The 14487-nt window shown below is 41.0% G+C and overlaps 1 protein-coding gene across 6 annotated transcripts in view; it reads left to right on the top strand.

The window, feature by feature from the left end:
• The first annotated feature begins 4954 nt into the window (after positions 1 to 4954).
• Positions 4955 to 14487, top strand: part of RNF19A (ring finger protein 19A, RBR E3 ubiquitin protein ligase) — a 52873-nt gene continuing 43340 nt past the window's right edge. For 2 of the 6 annotated variants that reach the window (XM_048212682.2, XM_048212681.2), the window contains exons 1-2: positions 5128 to 5217; positions 6433 to 6465. The gene's annotated coding sequence lies outside the window, so the exon portion shown is untranslated. Of the gene's footprint in view, positions 5218 to 6432; positions 6466 to 14487 lie in introns of all 6 variants that reach the window. The other 4 variants (XM_048212680.2, XM_044382672.3, XM_026495640.4 and 1 more) reach the window with 4 other exon arrangements.

Here is a 14487-nt window from a genome sequence, read left to right as displayed (position 1 = left end):
AGGATATGGTGCCATGTCCCCCATGGAAGGTCGTGAGCAAGAGATGGAGCAGGGAGAATAGGTGGATCAGAGCAACTCAGCTTTCAGCTGCCTGAAGGATTTTGCCATTGAGGGGCCTAGGTTTCTCAATTCGGAAGAGAAAAGTCCTTTCCTCTCCAGATTCCCTATATGGTCCTAACAATTAAGAGAACCACCCGAGGAGGGATGCAGATGACCCCATTTTTAAGATCCTAGCTGAATCGACTCCCACTCTAGCCATCTTCCCTTTACGTAGTAATAGCAGCTAATATTTATTGATGGTTTACTACATGCCAAGCTTAAGAACTGTAGCTGCTTTCACTCATTTAGTCCTGAGAACAATGCAATGGGTTAGGTACTATTTTTCCTTCTATTTTATGATGGGTTATGTTGAGGAGGGCCACTGTGAAGCCCATCCGTGGTGCAATGTGCCCAGTGTGGTCTATTTCCGTGGCACCCGTTGTGGTCATGCAGAACAAAACCCTCACGCCTTAACCCCTGGGCCCAACACTGTGGGTCACAGGAGCTCAGTAATTTTCCCAGGGTCCCACAGCTAGAACTCAAGCTCTGAAACCTCATACATGAGACAAAGGAGGGACTTATATAAGAAGAAACATCTATGACCATGCCAGGTCGGGAACTGAACCAACTTGAGATCAATATGCTTATTCACACGGGGACAGGTCAAAGTGAGAAGTCAGGAAGTAGCACATTCCAGTGAATCAACTGTGGCAACTGAGAATCTCCCAAGTCTTCCTGGATGAGGTCCCAAGACTGCCTCCCCAAGCCATATTAAATGATGGTGGAGAATAAAGCCCCCAAGCTCCCATTTCTGCTTGCATTTTTTCCCAGTGAAATAACGCTTAGGCCAAGCTTCTTGCCTCCAATGTCCTGTCCTATAACATGTTGTTTCTATGACACTTTTGGCCCTGGTGTTAGGGTGATTTTCTATGTGTCTGTTTCTCTAACAAGTTTACAAGCTTCTTGAAGGCAAGGACAATGCTTTATCACATTTGCCTCTCTCGATGCCCAGGGAAGACCTCTTTGCTGTCTCCCTTATGTGTTAGGCTTTAAGCTACCTGCTTTCAAAATCTAATGGGAAAGATCTACAAATAATAATGAAGCACTTTACATAGAAAATTTTGGAGATAAGCACAGAGAAGATGGGTTTGACCTAGCCTACAAGAATCAGTGAAGGTTGTTAGATTGAGCCAGGCACAGAAGGGGAGAGCACATCCTAGGCAGAGTAGACAGCATGTACAAAGAAAAGTAAATGCTCATGTGTAAGAGAGAGGGAGGAAAGATGAAGGAGGAAAGAAAGGGAGAAAGGAGACAGGATTTGTGGTATTATAAGTAGTTTGACATGGCTGAAAATTTCACTTTGTGACACCAATGGAGTGGACTATGATTGGGGTGGAAAAAGAGTATGAGCTGTAGAGCCAGACTACCTTGCCTGCATGGTCCAAATCCCAGCTCTGCCACTTGCCAGCTATGTAACTTTGGGCAAATTACTTACCCTCTCAAGCCTCAGATCCTAATTTGTTAATGCGATAAAAATAGTACCTATCTTGGGGTGCCTGGGTGGCTCAGTCTGTTAAGCATCTGCCTTTGGCTCAGGTCATGATCCCAGGGTCATGGGATCCAGCCCCACACCTGGCTCCCTGCTTAGCAGGGAGTCTGCTTCTCCCTCTCCCACTCCCCCTGCTTGTGTGCTCTCTCTCTCTCTCTCTCTCTCTCTCTCTGTTAAACAAACAAACAAACAAACAAACAATCTTTTAAAAAAAAAATAGACCTATCTTTTGGGACTCTTATGATAATTAAATGGCTTAATACTTCTAAAGCACTTAGAACAGCACCTGTCAGGTAACATGTATTCAACAAAGAGTAGCGGCATTGTTCTCTTTCTCTCATTCCTTTCTTTTACTCCATTCCAAGCAAGTCTTACCAATTCTACCTCTAAAACAAATACCAAAACCATCCTCTTCTGACTCCACCTTAGTCCAAACAACTAAGATTTCTTTCCTGGATTCTTGAAGTAGCCTCATGATTGATCTCCCTTCTTCCACTCTTGCTCTGCCACGATGATCCCCAGAGCAACCAGAGTGATCCTTTGCAGAGGTATATCAGCTGTCACTCCACTTAAAAATCCGTTGCGTCTAACCACACATCATATCAACCATTTAGAATTCTCCTTATCAGGATCTCAAAATGTCTTAAATCATCTGGCTTCCTTGTACCTCTCTAACCCCATGTGCTATACTCCCTCTTACTGACAAGGCTTCAGCCTCTAGCTCCCTGGAACTTGGCAAGTTTGTGTTGCAAGGATCTTTGCACCTGCTCTTCCCTCTACCTTCCCCACCTCTTAACTTGTTTGCCTCCTTTTTGTCTTGTAGAACCCAGCTCAAATGTCAGAGGAATAGACTTATTTTCAGATGTTAAACTAAAGTAACAGCCTCCCTGGTTTCTATATGTCATGCAGGTAAATTTATTTCCTTTCCTATATTTCTTTGTTGTTTTTTCTGCCTTTCCCAACTGTGTCACCCCACTCCCCCAGACTGTAAGCTCTATGAGACCAGGTACAAGGGCTATCTTTTTCATTTCTGTATTCCCAGTTTCTGGGGAAACTCCCCACCTTCCCCGCCATACACATACTTGGCACTAAATATTTATTGAATTGATTCTTCTTTTAAAAGTATTATTTATTTATTTGACAGAGATAGAGAGAGAGCACAAACAGGTGGAGTGGGAGAAGCAGGCTCCCTGCTGAGGAAGGAGCTCGATCCCAGGACGCTGGGATCATGACTTGAGCCCAAGGCAGCCGCTTAACCAACTGAGCCACCCAGGTGCCCCAGTTGAATTGATTCTGAATGAATTAGAAGAGAATAGGGAAAGAAAGGAGAATGCTGCCAAAAATCAAGGCACCGGGGGCCAATTATTGTGCTTTTGCAGTAACCTGGTGAGAAATGATGAGGCCCTAGCATTAGTTTTCAACCATGGCTATGCATTGGAATCACCTGGAGAGGTTTTTTTAAAATCCTGATGCTAGAGTGTCATCCTCAGAGATTCTGACTTAATTAGTGGAGGCAGCCTGGGCATCGGGATTTTTTTAAAGCTCCTCGGGGGATTCTGATGTGGAAAGTGGAAATCACTGCCCTAAAGTCAGAAGGGGGATACAGAAGAGAGAGTACAGGGATATTTAACAGAACTTAAGGTTAATTATGAATTGGAAATGACCAGAATCCTAGGTCTCTGGCTTGGGCCTGGGTGAATGAGAGACACAGTTTTGAGGAAAAGAGAAATTCTGTCTTGGACAGGCTGAGTTTGAGGTACCCATGGGGATTCAAGTGGAGATGTTCAATAGATATTTGTGTTTTTTTTGTTTTTTAAACAGATCTATGTTGCCTTAGTGAAGCGTAGGAAATCCCTCTAGTTTTCAAGAAGACAAGCAGGAAAAGGCATCTCTGGAAAAGACAATTGTACAGAGTACAAGACCGTTTCCACTTTGCATAGCCTCTTTCCTCAAAACCTCCTTCCAAGCCAATGCCCCATCTGTTCTGAAATGTTCAACATGTTGATATATTCTTAAGGATTATATTACGTATGAGTACTGTTCCATAAATCCATTTAACTTATACTATTGTTGTACTACTTGTACAAAGTATCTCATTGATTAAATTGCAGGCAGCCTTCAAGTAGGATTTAAAGGAATATATAACAGCTTTAAAACTTCAATAAATGAAAATAAATATGCCCATTATGACTTCCTTTAGTGTTTGTGGTAAAAAAAAAAAAATACTTGGACCAAATGCTTAACTTGTTTAGTTTTCTAATTGGTAAACATTTACTGGGTTACCAAAGATACCAAGTACTGTTTGAAAGACCATGGCTCCTTGGTTTGTTTCTAATTTAAATTAGACAGACATACTAAAACAAGGATTGATAGGATGATATAGTTAAGTAACAGATGGCGAATGGACATTCTGTCCAGCATCCATCACATTCCGTTTCTCAGTATTCCAAGGAAGAGTGACTCTGAATCTTGAAATCAACTATGAAGGAATGGACCAGGTCTGTACTGAATGGTTTATTCAACTAAAAAGAACTGATACTAAACCATACGCAGGTTAAAAAATTCAAAGGGGAGGTATGACTGGTTTAAAGGATAAGGGGATGGAATAGCTAAACCTGGATTAAAGTAATTCAGAATGTATCAGTAAGTACTTAAGTATGAATTTTGAATACTTCAGCGACTTTGTGAAATTAAGAGATGTGGGGGAAGGGAAGAGGCGAGTGGCAAATATTCTCTGCACCCTCACATAGGGTGTTAAATTGCGGCTAAGTGCTGCTGCTAGCAGCCCCTGCGGAAGAATGAGGTCTTCTAAAACAGTTAAGAACGAAGCGGCGGGAGCACCGCCACTCTCAGGAAGACATTTCCACGCGGACAGGAGCAGAAACTCGCAGCAACATCCCAGCCTTGCTCTCCCTGGGGCTGCCAACCTAACAGGTGAACCGTGAGAACACAAAGAAACGAGTAATAAATGGCGTGCGGAATGCCAAAAGCCAGGGTCCTCAAGTCCAGCGTCTACCACCACGTCGGGAGCAGCTCCAGCCACCCCACCCATCCTCGGAGGCGACACCTGCCCCACAGCCCCGCCCGCTCTGGGCAAAGTGCTGCCTGCCGAGGGGCAGAAAGGGCGACTGACTGGCCCGCATAGGGGACGAGCGGAACGCGGCCCTCCCCGACACCCGGTCGCAAGCGGGACCCGCCAAGACGAGCCAGGCCGAACGTGCGCGAGCGAACGACAGCCTCCCAGAGCCGCCCGCGGCGGGCCCGGTGGGCGTGACGCCATGACGCACGGCACGCGGGCGGCGCGCCGGGGCGGGGCGGGGCGGGGTGGGCCGGGGGCGGGAGGAAGGAGTGGGAGGAGGAGGCGGAGACAGCGGGGGCTGAAGGAGGGGGAGAATGGCAGTTGGGGCGCTGGTTCCCGGGAACAGCCGTCAAGACAGAACTGCGGAGGAGGAGTTCGGGAAAGCGGCCGTCGGGACCCCTCCTCTGCGTTCCCCCCGCCCCAGCTGAGAGGCGTCTCGGCGGGTCTGAGGAACCCTCCTCCGTACTTCCTTCGGCTTCTGCCGCCGCCGCCGAGAGATGGGCCTCCTCACCCGCACTCCGGCACCCGCCACCGCTCTGAGGAGTTGAAGGTACGGGCGGAACGGGAGGAGGTTGCTCCTGGGTGCGGGAGGACAGGGGCGGCTCCCGTTTCCACTCGAGGCGCTCCGGCACGGCCGCTGTCCTCGCGCCCCTCCCCGGGACGGAAATGGATTCAGAAATCCCACGGGAAAGGCGCCCCCTCTCGGGCTCGGGGCCGGTCCTGGGGGTCAGGCCTCGGGCTGGTTCCGCGTCCCCTTCCCTGACCCGGCGCTGGCGCCCCCTGGGCCGCGCACGCTGCGGCGGAGCGTGGGATCCGCCCCGAGCTCTGCCCTCACGGCCCGGGTAGTCTGTGGAGTCGGCGGCCGACCCATCAGTGTTGTGACGGGCCGAGGCGGGGCTCCCCTGCAGCCCTTCCCGGCCGCTGAAGCAGCCGACACCGAGGGCGGCCGCCGCGGGGAGGCAGCGGGGGTGGAGCACATTCCTGATGGGTGAAATCGGCTGTAACGGGACCGATTTCCGGGCCTCGTTGCAAATTCAGAGCTGGGGCGAGAGCCCCCAACCCCTGCTGCCGGGGGCTCTGGGGATGGGTTGGCATGCACTCGGGAAGATTCATCTGGGAGAACTGCCATCCCCTTCAAAAGCAGAAATTAAACATACGAAAAATGGTGTTGCCTTGGGTTTAAAGTATTTGTTAAGAGGGGTCTATCCAGGATTGTTTTGCTAAACCTCCAGGGTGTTCCTAGCCTTCACCCAGCAAGAAACGCCACGGTTTTTAATTTCCAGTTTCTCTGTCATCTGGGTTTCCCTCTCTCGTTGTCCCCCCCCCCCCCATTTCCATTAATGGGAAGACGAAAAAGAAGTTTAGGGTTCATTAGCCCCGCGACAAGAGCAATAAATAAAAGAGGGGAGAGAGGGGCTAAGGCTATATATGGGAGAAAGAAAGCTCTTAATTTTTTCCCATTGGTCCTTAAAGGTGGAAATACGCGAACGATACTTTATTCTGGTTAATGTTTATTTACTATTCAAAACGTTGCAGAATGTTCTGTTGGGTTTACGTTGGAAAGGACAGTGTTTCCGTGCTGCTATTTTCAAATCCAGGTGTTGACTAGAAATGCTAGTTTTAAATGTTAGTAAACAGTGGAGGCGTAAAGCAGTCTTTCCCCATGGTTGCCTTAAAATGTTGTGATCTTTTCTTTCCGTTCCACTTTTTTTTCTTTTTGTTAGGAACATGGCTGTCTTATTCATGTTTTATTATTTTAACCTAGATTCCTTGACTCTTGGTTATACGAAGTATGACGGTATGCCTTATTTTCATTTTCAGTTTTGCCATTAACCATCTTAATAGGCACCTTTTCACGTGTGTTTATAATTCAAGCTATTACCGTATTTGCCTTTCTATGCTTCCTTAACACCCAGCTGTATGAACTGAATTAAAATGTAAATACTTCTCTCTGTGGAGAAAATGGCGATGATCTGTTCTTAACTCTTATTTTCAAATGTTCTTTCCCTGCTATTTGGAATTCCATGGTAAAGATTTGGAATTAAGTCTTGGGACTTAATCAAATTATGCAACAACAACAAAAAGCCCTTTATCTTAATATTCTTTTTATTATATACAATATAACAAGTTTAAATTTCATGCCTCCATGGAAACTATTGTAATGTCACCACAAGGTGTCTTTCTGAGGGGAAAAAAATTACACTTGTCAACTAATGTTGAAGTATTTTTTTCAAAATTGTTGACTTCCGGGAGGATTCCAGTTAGATTAACTTTTAAAACTGCAGCAGGTTTTAGGAGTTGAAACACAACCCAAGTCTCCAGGTAGTAGCTACTTTAAATATTGTTGTTTCATTTGGGGAAGGCCTCAGTTGATCATTAGTTTATATAAAGAACAGCCTGTTTTACTATCTAACCAGTGTTGAAAATTATTTTTAAAATTTTCATGGTGATTTGTAGAATTTGGGGTGCCTTTTTACTTGACTAAATGAAACCATATTTTTTTCTGCCTAATGTATGAAAGATACTAAGATTAGTATTTGTTTTTAAAGATACCTCGGCATGTTAGTGGAAAATAAATGCATTTCATAAATTTGAAGTAGGGAAAATCATAAAGTAATATTTTTGCAGTTGTGAATGTAAGACACTTGGGGCCACCTCTCTTTAATGCGATCAGATTGAAAGATACTATTTGTTCTCATGGGGTTATTAGATAGAATTAAATATAGGTAATTGGAAGCAAACTTTTTTAGCCTTTGAAAGAATCTGTTGTATATTATGGCAGGTTCTGATTTTATCTTAAACACTTAATTTGAGTTTATCACAGAAATTCTTTGGTTTGTAATCATCTCCCACCCTCTCACCTTGGCTTTGCTTTTTTAATCTGAAGGGCACTGAGGATTGAGAAACGTAGCTTTCTGAATTTATCAAGGGAGGAAAAAGGAGGACAAATATTTGTGATAACATGTTAAAGTCCCTAGTCTAGTGCTGGGCACAGAGTAGCTGGGGTTAAATTTTGTTGCATTTACATCTGAATTGTCTCCTTATATTCTCTCTTCAGGTTATAAAGGAAATTTTAGGGAATTGTTACTTGTTTTCCTGATGCTATTAACAAGTGACAGTTGATTGTCAAATGCAGACTGGTTTTGCAGTAAGGTTTATGCTTTTTTGTTTGAGGCTCATATGAAAAATAGGCCATTCGGGCTTGAAGACCAAAGAAAAGTTGAATTCGTAAACTTATATTTGATTGCATTGTATTTGGCATGTTAGCACTAGTAGTTTAATGATTGAAAGGACCCGTGATCATATATGAAGTACTTTAGCTTAAAGATTTTGGTTTGACTCCTTTTTAGCGAAATGCTAATCTGATTACTTATGGAGAATAGCTAAATTTTCCTTAGACAATTTTTTTTTTTCCCAATCAGGAGTACTTACTATTTTCTTCAGCTTTTTTTTTTTCCTTTTAATGTCATAATAGTTATTTGTTTGCCGGTAGAAGATGTGTAACATTGAAACAACTATGTATATAACCACACCTGCACAGCTAAAGACAGAGGGATAATATTCCTTTGCTAACCACATCTGTATTTCTGATGGTGGTAGACTTAACCAAGAAAGGCAGTGAAATAATTTTGGGTGTTTGAAATTTGGGTACTTCATTTGTTTCTCAATAGCTTTCATATGTCAGTAATACTTTCTCTATTAAAGTGGGAAAAATTACCACCTTTTGATAAAGTAGTTTTGTTTGTATTGCTTTCTTTGTAGCTGTCAATAAAACCTGAACATTTAGTTTATTGGTAACAGAAAGCAATGCCATTAGCCTTAAAAACATATGTTCTTGCCCTATTGATGTTACCTAGATTTTATTTTAAAAATCATTTGCTAGAGAAATACTACTGGTTAATTTGTTTTAGAAGTCCTATTTGGAATAGTTTTCTTATGTGAAAGTCTCAGTGGGACAAAACTAATGAGTTGTTGTAGCTCTCAAGTAAGTTTGTGCATTGAATTACGAAGCAAAATACAGAAATCACGAAGTTTAAGCCCAAAGAAACTTCAAAGCTCAGTCTTGGGTCCAAAAAACTGGAGTTGGCTGCCTAAAATTATGTACAGTTTACGTTTTCAACCTCTTTCCTTCTTTGGAGACCCCTGAAAGTATAAATAGCCCTGCTGTAATGTGAAGAGCAGGCAGGTTGCCAGTTGAAGAGACAGTCTGGAAGAGGTGAGCCATAAAGAGGGAGCAAACCAGTTAGAGGGAGGGATCAGGAAACTGGGAGAAGCTATTGGGAATGTGATAGTATTATGCTTGCAGATAAACATTATATAGCATGTATCACAAAAATAGACAACCATTAGTGTGAATCTCTATGCTTAATATTTTGCAATTCTAAGTCAAGTATTGACATTTGCTCCCCCAAATGGTAAAGTATTCTAAAAGTAAATTATCCTGGGGCACCTGGGTGGCACAGCGGTTAAGCGTCTGCCTTCGGCTCAGGGCGTGATCCCGGCGTTATGGGATCGAGCCCCACATCAGGCTCCTCTGCTATGAGCCCGCTTCTTCTTCTCCCACTCCCCCTGCTTGTGTTCCCTCTCTCGCTGGCTGTCTCTATCTCTGTCAAATAAATAAATAAAATCTTTTAAAAAAAAAAGTAAATTATCCTTATGCATTATCACAAATGAGGTAATATATGTGAAATGTGCATTGGAAGTGTAGGAGACAATTTAACCTCTAATGGCAGGGACCATTCTCTGTGTTCACTGTTAAGGTCTAGCACTTAGCATAAAGCTTGACAATAATAGATGTTGAATAAATTATGTACTAACTGAATAAAGTATGTATACTGTAAGGTATCTATTTTATAACTTTCTCTACAGCAGGGCTGTCTAATAGAGTCTAATGCGAGTCATAAATGTAATTTAAGATTTTTCTATTAGCTAAATTAAAAGTAAAAAACAGGTGAAACTAATTTTCATAATATATTTTATTTAATGCAGTGTATCCAAAATATTATCATTTCAACATATATTAATGACTTTACATTCTTTTATTCATACTAAGTCTTTGATCCAGTACGTGTTTACACTGAACAGCATAGCTCTAGGGGCATTTTGCATGAAATGTTTGTTCCTTTCCACAGAAATTTTATTAAATTAGATGCATTAGATATTTAACTATAGATTCTTAGGAAACATCAACCTAAAGACCAATTTGAAAAATCACTAATCAGGAGACAGAGTGAGTCTCTTAAATTAATCACGGAGATACAAAGAGTGAAATGAAAAGGTTACAAACCTGGAACTGTGCTAGTCATGCTCAGGTGCATCTGCTTGAATACTCATTACTTTTTCTCAGAACGCTGCGGCAACTTTATTTGGCTGTGGAACTTATCCAAGTGACACTAGTGTTCTAATTTAACCTCTGTATTTTATAAGTGAGAAAACTGTAGTGTAGAGCTACTCAGTTCAATGTATCATTACTTGCCACATGAAGCTATTTAAGTTTAAATTAGTTAACATTTTAAAAAATTTAAATTTCAGTTCCTCAGTTGCACCAGTCACATTTCAAATGCTCTATAGCCATATGTGGCTACTGGCTACCATATTGGACAATGCAGGTCTAGAATATTTCCATCATTTCAGAAAGTGCTGTTGGATAGTGCTGGTCTAAAGATTTATCCACATAGGTACTGTGGTAGAGCCAGAGTTTAGACCACTTTCTCTTATCTTCCCAGACTGAAATTTCATTAATCACCTGGTTTCTGAATGATCACATTAGTCTTTTTGTTTATAAATCTCCATTTGCTTCTCACAGATAAATTTCAAATTTTCATGGCCCTCAAAACCCTCCAGAATCTAACCTTAGTCTCTTCACCATTCTGCAAAAAAACCAACGCTGAAGCCAGTTGATCTGTTTGGTAAATATGTTAACAAAACATCCATAGTTTCACCCCCATGACTTTTCCTAGGCCTTTGTCTCTGCCTGGAATACCCTTTTCCATCTTCTCTGCATATCTAAGGTCCTGCTCTTCTTTCAAGGCCTGACTCCTACCTTATCTCCACAAGTCATTCCAGGTTGGTGATTCTAAATTACTAAAAATTTTTCTGAGATGTTATTAACAGGTTCCAGACATGGATGGGAACATATCTTTTGACGACCACCATTCAACCTACTACATGATGCCAGAAATTTTTGCTAAGGACATTAGTAAAGTGTATTATATTTATGCAGAAAGCCAAAAGATATTCATCCGTAGTAAAAAAATTTTAAGGCTTTTTTTTTAAATGGTATTGCTTGTCATAAGGAGACATCTCTTTGATTTGGCTATGTATAACTGCTTATCAGGTAACCGTTGCCACCCTTGATTTGGACGAAAGAATTGGTCATTGTGCTATACGTAATATATCTTGTGATGATAGGCTTTTCTAAATGGTTGTTTTATTTTCCCCCTTCACCCACTTATCAGTCCCTACCCCTTTCCAAAGGACTTTATTTCACTATTTTAAGAATGCCTATTTAAGAACTGTTGGTTATTCATGTAAACAAAAACTGAAGGATAGATTAGTTCCGGCAGTATTTATGTAGATCAGAGATTTAAAATCTGATGCTGCAGTGGACCTAGTCACCTTTCCAGATTCTTCGTATTATAAGAGCATCTTGTATTGATTTATTCATTGTAACCGATTCCAGTGTGGGAGGTAACAGGACCCTCATATGCAGTAGTCTCATGGGAACTTCTTTCTTTTGTTTTTATGCTTGGACTTGCTATGACAAGTTACTAATGAAAAATATCTCTTCTGTAACAGTCTTGTCTGAGTAGTTCAGAGTGTTTCAGAGATACACTTTAATACAAATCCAATGAAATTGGTGGTAACACATTTTCCCTTATTTTATAGACAAGGAAAAAGTGAAGCACAGTCATTCTGGGAGAGTTGTAAAGCCAAGAGAAGTCTTATATCCTGACTTTCAGTTCAACTTAGTAATTCCAGTTCAGTGACGTATGTGCTTCTGTATTTGGTCTCAGAAGAAGACTATCAGAAAGGCAAAGATTATACTCATTCCACTCGATTTACTAAAACAAAAGAGTATACTGACATTTTAGAGAATTTAGAGATATTTTTTAAAACAAAAATTATCTCAGAAAAAAATTACCTACTTTTAACCCTAGAGTATGCTGTATATTAAAACTATGCATTTGTATATTTGAATCATAGTCTTTTAGAACTAAGGGACCTTTGACATTATCTGGTTCAGTCACTTCAACTTGCAAATAAGGAAATTGAGATTCAAAAAAGTAGATAGATCTGGCTAAGATTTCAGACAAGGTTAGTATTTCCCTTCTGTTAATCTGTAGCAGTGAGTATTTTAACCAGTTCAAAAATTTTTTGACAACTAGATACCTTTTTTAAAACCTATTTTAAAACTTTAGAATGTCTCTAGGCATTCCATCATGCCTGGCATTTTGAATGTTTCTGGTTACTCATGCCCAGGATTTTTTCCTATTTCCCTATTGGTTTGCCCTTCTGAACAAAGAGGGCCTGGAATGAGGCAGCCGAAATGTTTTTAATCTTCTTCTTCTTGGAAAAATGGAATGAATAATGCTTTTGCTTTCTGCAGCAGCTTACTTCTTGTGGTAGATTAAGTAATTAGTATTATTTGTAGTGAGTAATAATTTGTAATTATTCTTACATGTAAAGAACCATGTGGATGACTTAAAACCACAAAGTACCATTCTATTCTACCTCCCAAGCAAGAATAGGTTTCAGTAAGAAATAGGAAGATTGGTAGGAGCAGGAAGGGAAGAATGAAGGGGGGGTAAACAGAAGGGAGAATGAACCATGAGAGACTGTGGACTCTGGGAAACAACTGAGGGCTTCAGAGGGGAGGGTGGTGGGGGATTGGGATAGGCCGGTGATGGGTATTAAGGAGGGCACATATTGCATGGTGCACTGGGTGTTATACGCAAATAATGAATCATGGAACATTGCATCAAAAACTAAGGATATACTAAAAAATTATTATTAAAAAAAGTAGGAAAAAAAAGAATAGGTTTCGATAGGTAAATGTGGCAGGTGTATGTTTGTGAAGCTGTTTAAGAACTATCTCTTTGGAGAGGCTTTGTGAAATATGGGAATAGTGTGCTCTTGAACTTTTAGTTTCTTTTTCTGTGAAATTGTAGAAACTAGAGGACAGAGCTCAAAGTAATATATTTGAATCATTCTTAAAAACTTGCTGGAAACTGATACTTGCCTATGCTAATGATCTGTTTGAATTACCCCCACCTCATCCATTTATAAGTAGTTGAATTGAAATTATTCATCTATTTTGTAATATTAGACCACAGGATGCCTGCGTGGTTCAGTCGGTTAAGTGTCTGCCTTCAGCTCAGGTCATGATCCCAGGGTGCTGGGATCGAATCCCACATTGGGCTCCCTGCATCGGGCTCCTTGCTCAGCAGGGAGCCTGCTTCTCCCTCTGCCTGCTCCACTTGCATGTTGCGTGTGTCCTCTCTCTCTCTTTCTCTCTGACAAAATCTTTAAAAAATATATTAGGAAGACCACTTGAGGTAGGTTTATAGCTGTATAAACATAAGACTAAAAACATTTATGTTTACCTTGGAGAAATTAATGTACTATAATGATGTATTCCAAACTTCCAAATTGCTAACTTTTCTGATTACATTAGAAAAGCCCTTTCGGAGCCAACAATTTGTTTTATTTCTAACCTTAAAGTGTGATAATCTTTCCAACAGTTTTATCCAGTAGGTAGTTTAGTTACATTTGTAACCATCTTCTTAGATATTTATAATAGTTTGGTTAATTAGTTAATATGTACCATACCCTATGCTGCATTCTTTGTATATGTTATTTCACTTAATCCTAATAATAATCTGGTGGGCTGTAGGTATATTACTATTACTCCTATTTTATAGTTGAAGAAACTGTCTTAGTAATTTAACTCAGTGTCACACGGCACAATAAGTGTCAGGAGGCTGAACTTGAACCCAGACTTGTGACTCCAAAGTCCATGCCTTACTTTCTGGATAAAAAGTTGCTGTCATTACCCCACATTTGAATAGTATTTAAAAACCTCTAGGTTAAGATAATTGTGTCTGAAACAACCCCAAAATCTCATGGTGTAGAACAATAAAAGTTTCTCGCACAAAGAACCATGTAGATGACTGAGGTATCCACATTCCTATCGTCTTGTGATTCAGCTGCCCCTATGGCCTGCTTGGAGTCACCACTAGGATTACTACATTCAGCAAGCCAGTGAGGGAAGAGAGAGAGCTCAAAGGATGTGTGAAGGGAAGATTTAGGGACCAGTCCTGGAAGGAGCATACATCATTGCATTGGTCAGGACTAGACACATGTCTGCATTTAGCAGCAAGTGTAATGGAAAATTGTGGTCCTCCTATGCGCTTGGGAGGAAAATGAAACAGGTGAGTATATAACATCATCTCTGCCACAGTTGTGTTTTCCCTGTTATACAGATGGTACAGAGAGGTGGTTACTGAACCAAAGCCACAAAACCACTTGGTAGCAATAAATAGAACCCAGATTTCCTTAGAGCTGCATTATAATATGCTCATGTTTCTGATGAGACATTCAAATAATTGAAATAGATTGTATTTCTAGCACCATTGCTCATTCTTTCATACCGGACAGCAAATATTTTACCTCTGTGTCCACTACATTTTAAATAGAGATATTGTCATCGATTTACTTTATGAGGAATGATAAACTTAAAAACATTTTCCAGTGGTAATTGCCATTTTAAGTGAAGATGACATGATAGCATTAAAATACCTTTTTATACATATTTATA

Source organism: Ursus arctos, unplaced genomic scaffold (assembly GCF_023065955.2).
Source record: "Ursus arctos isolate Adak ecotype North America unplaced genomic scaffold, UrsArc2.0 scaffold_6, whole genome shotgun sequence".
Classification (NCBI taxonomy): domain Eukaryota; kingdom Metazoa; phylum Chordata; class Mammalia; order Carnivora; family Ursidae; genus Ursus; species Ursus arctos.
This window is presented reverse-complemented; position numbering and strand designations above follow the sequence as displayed.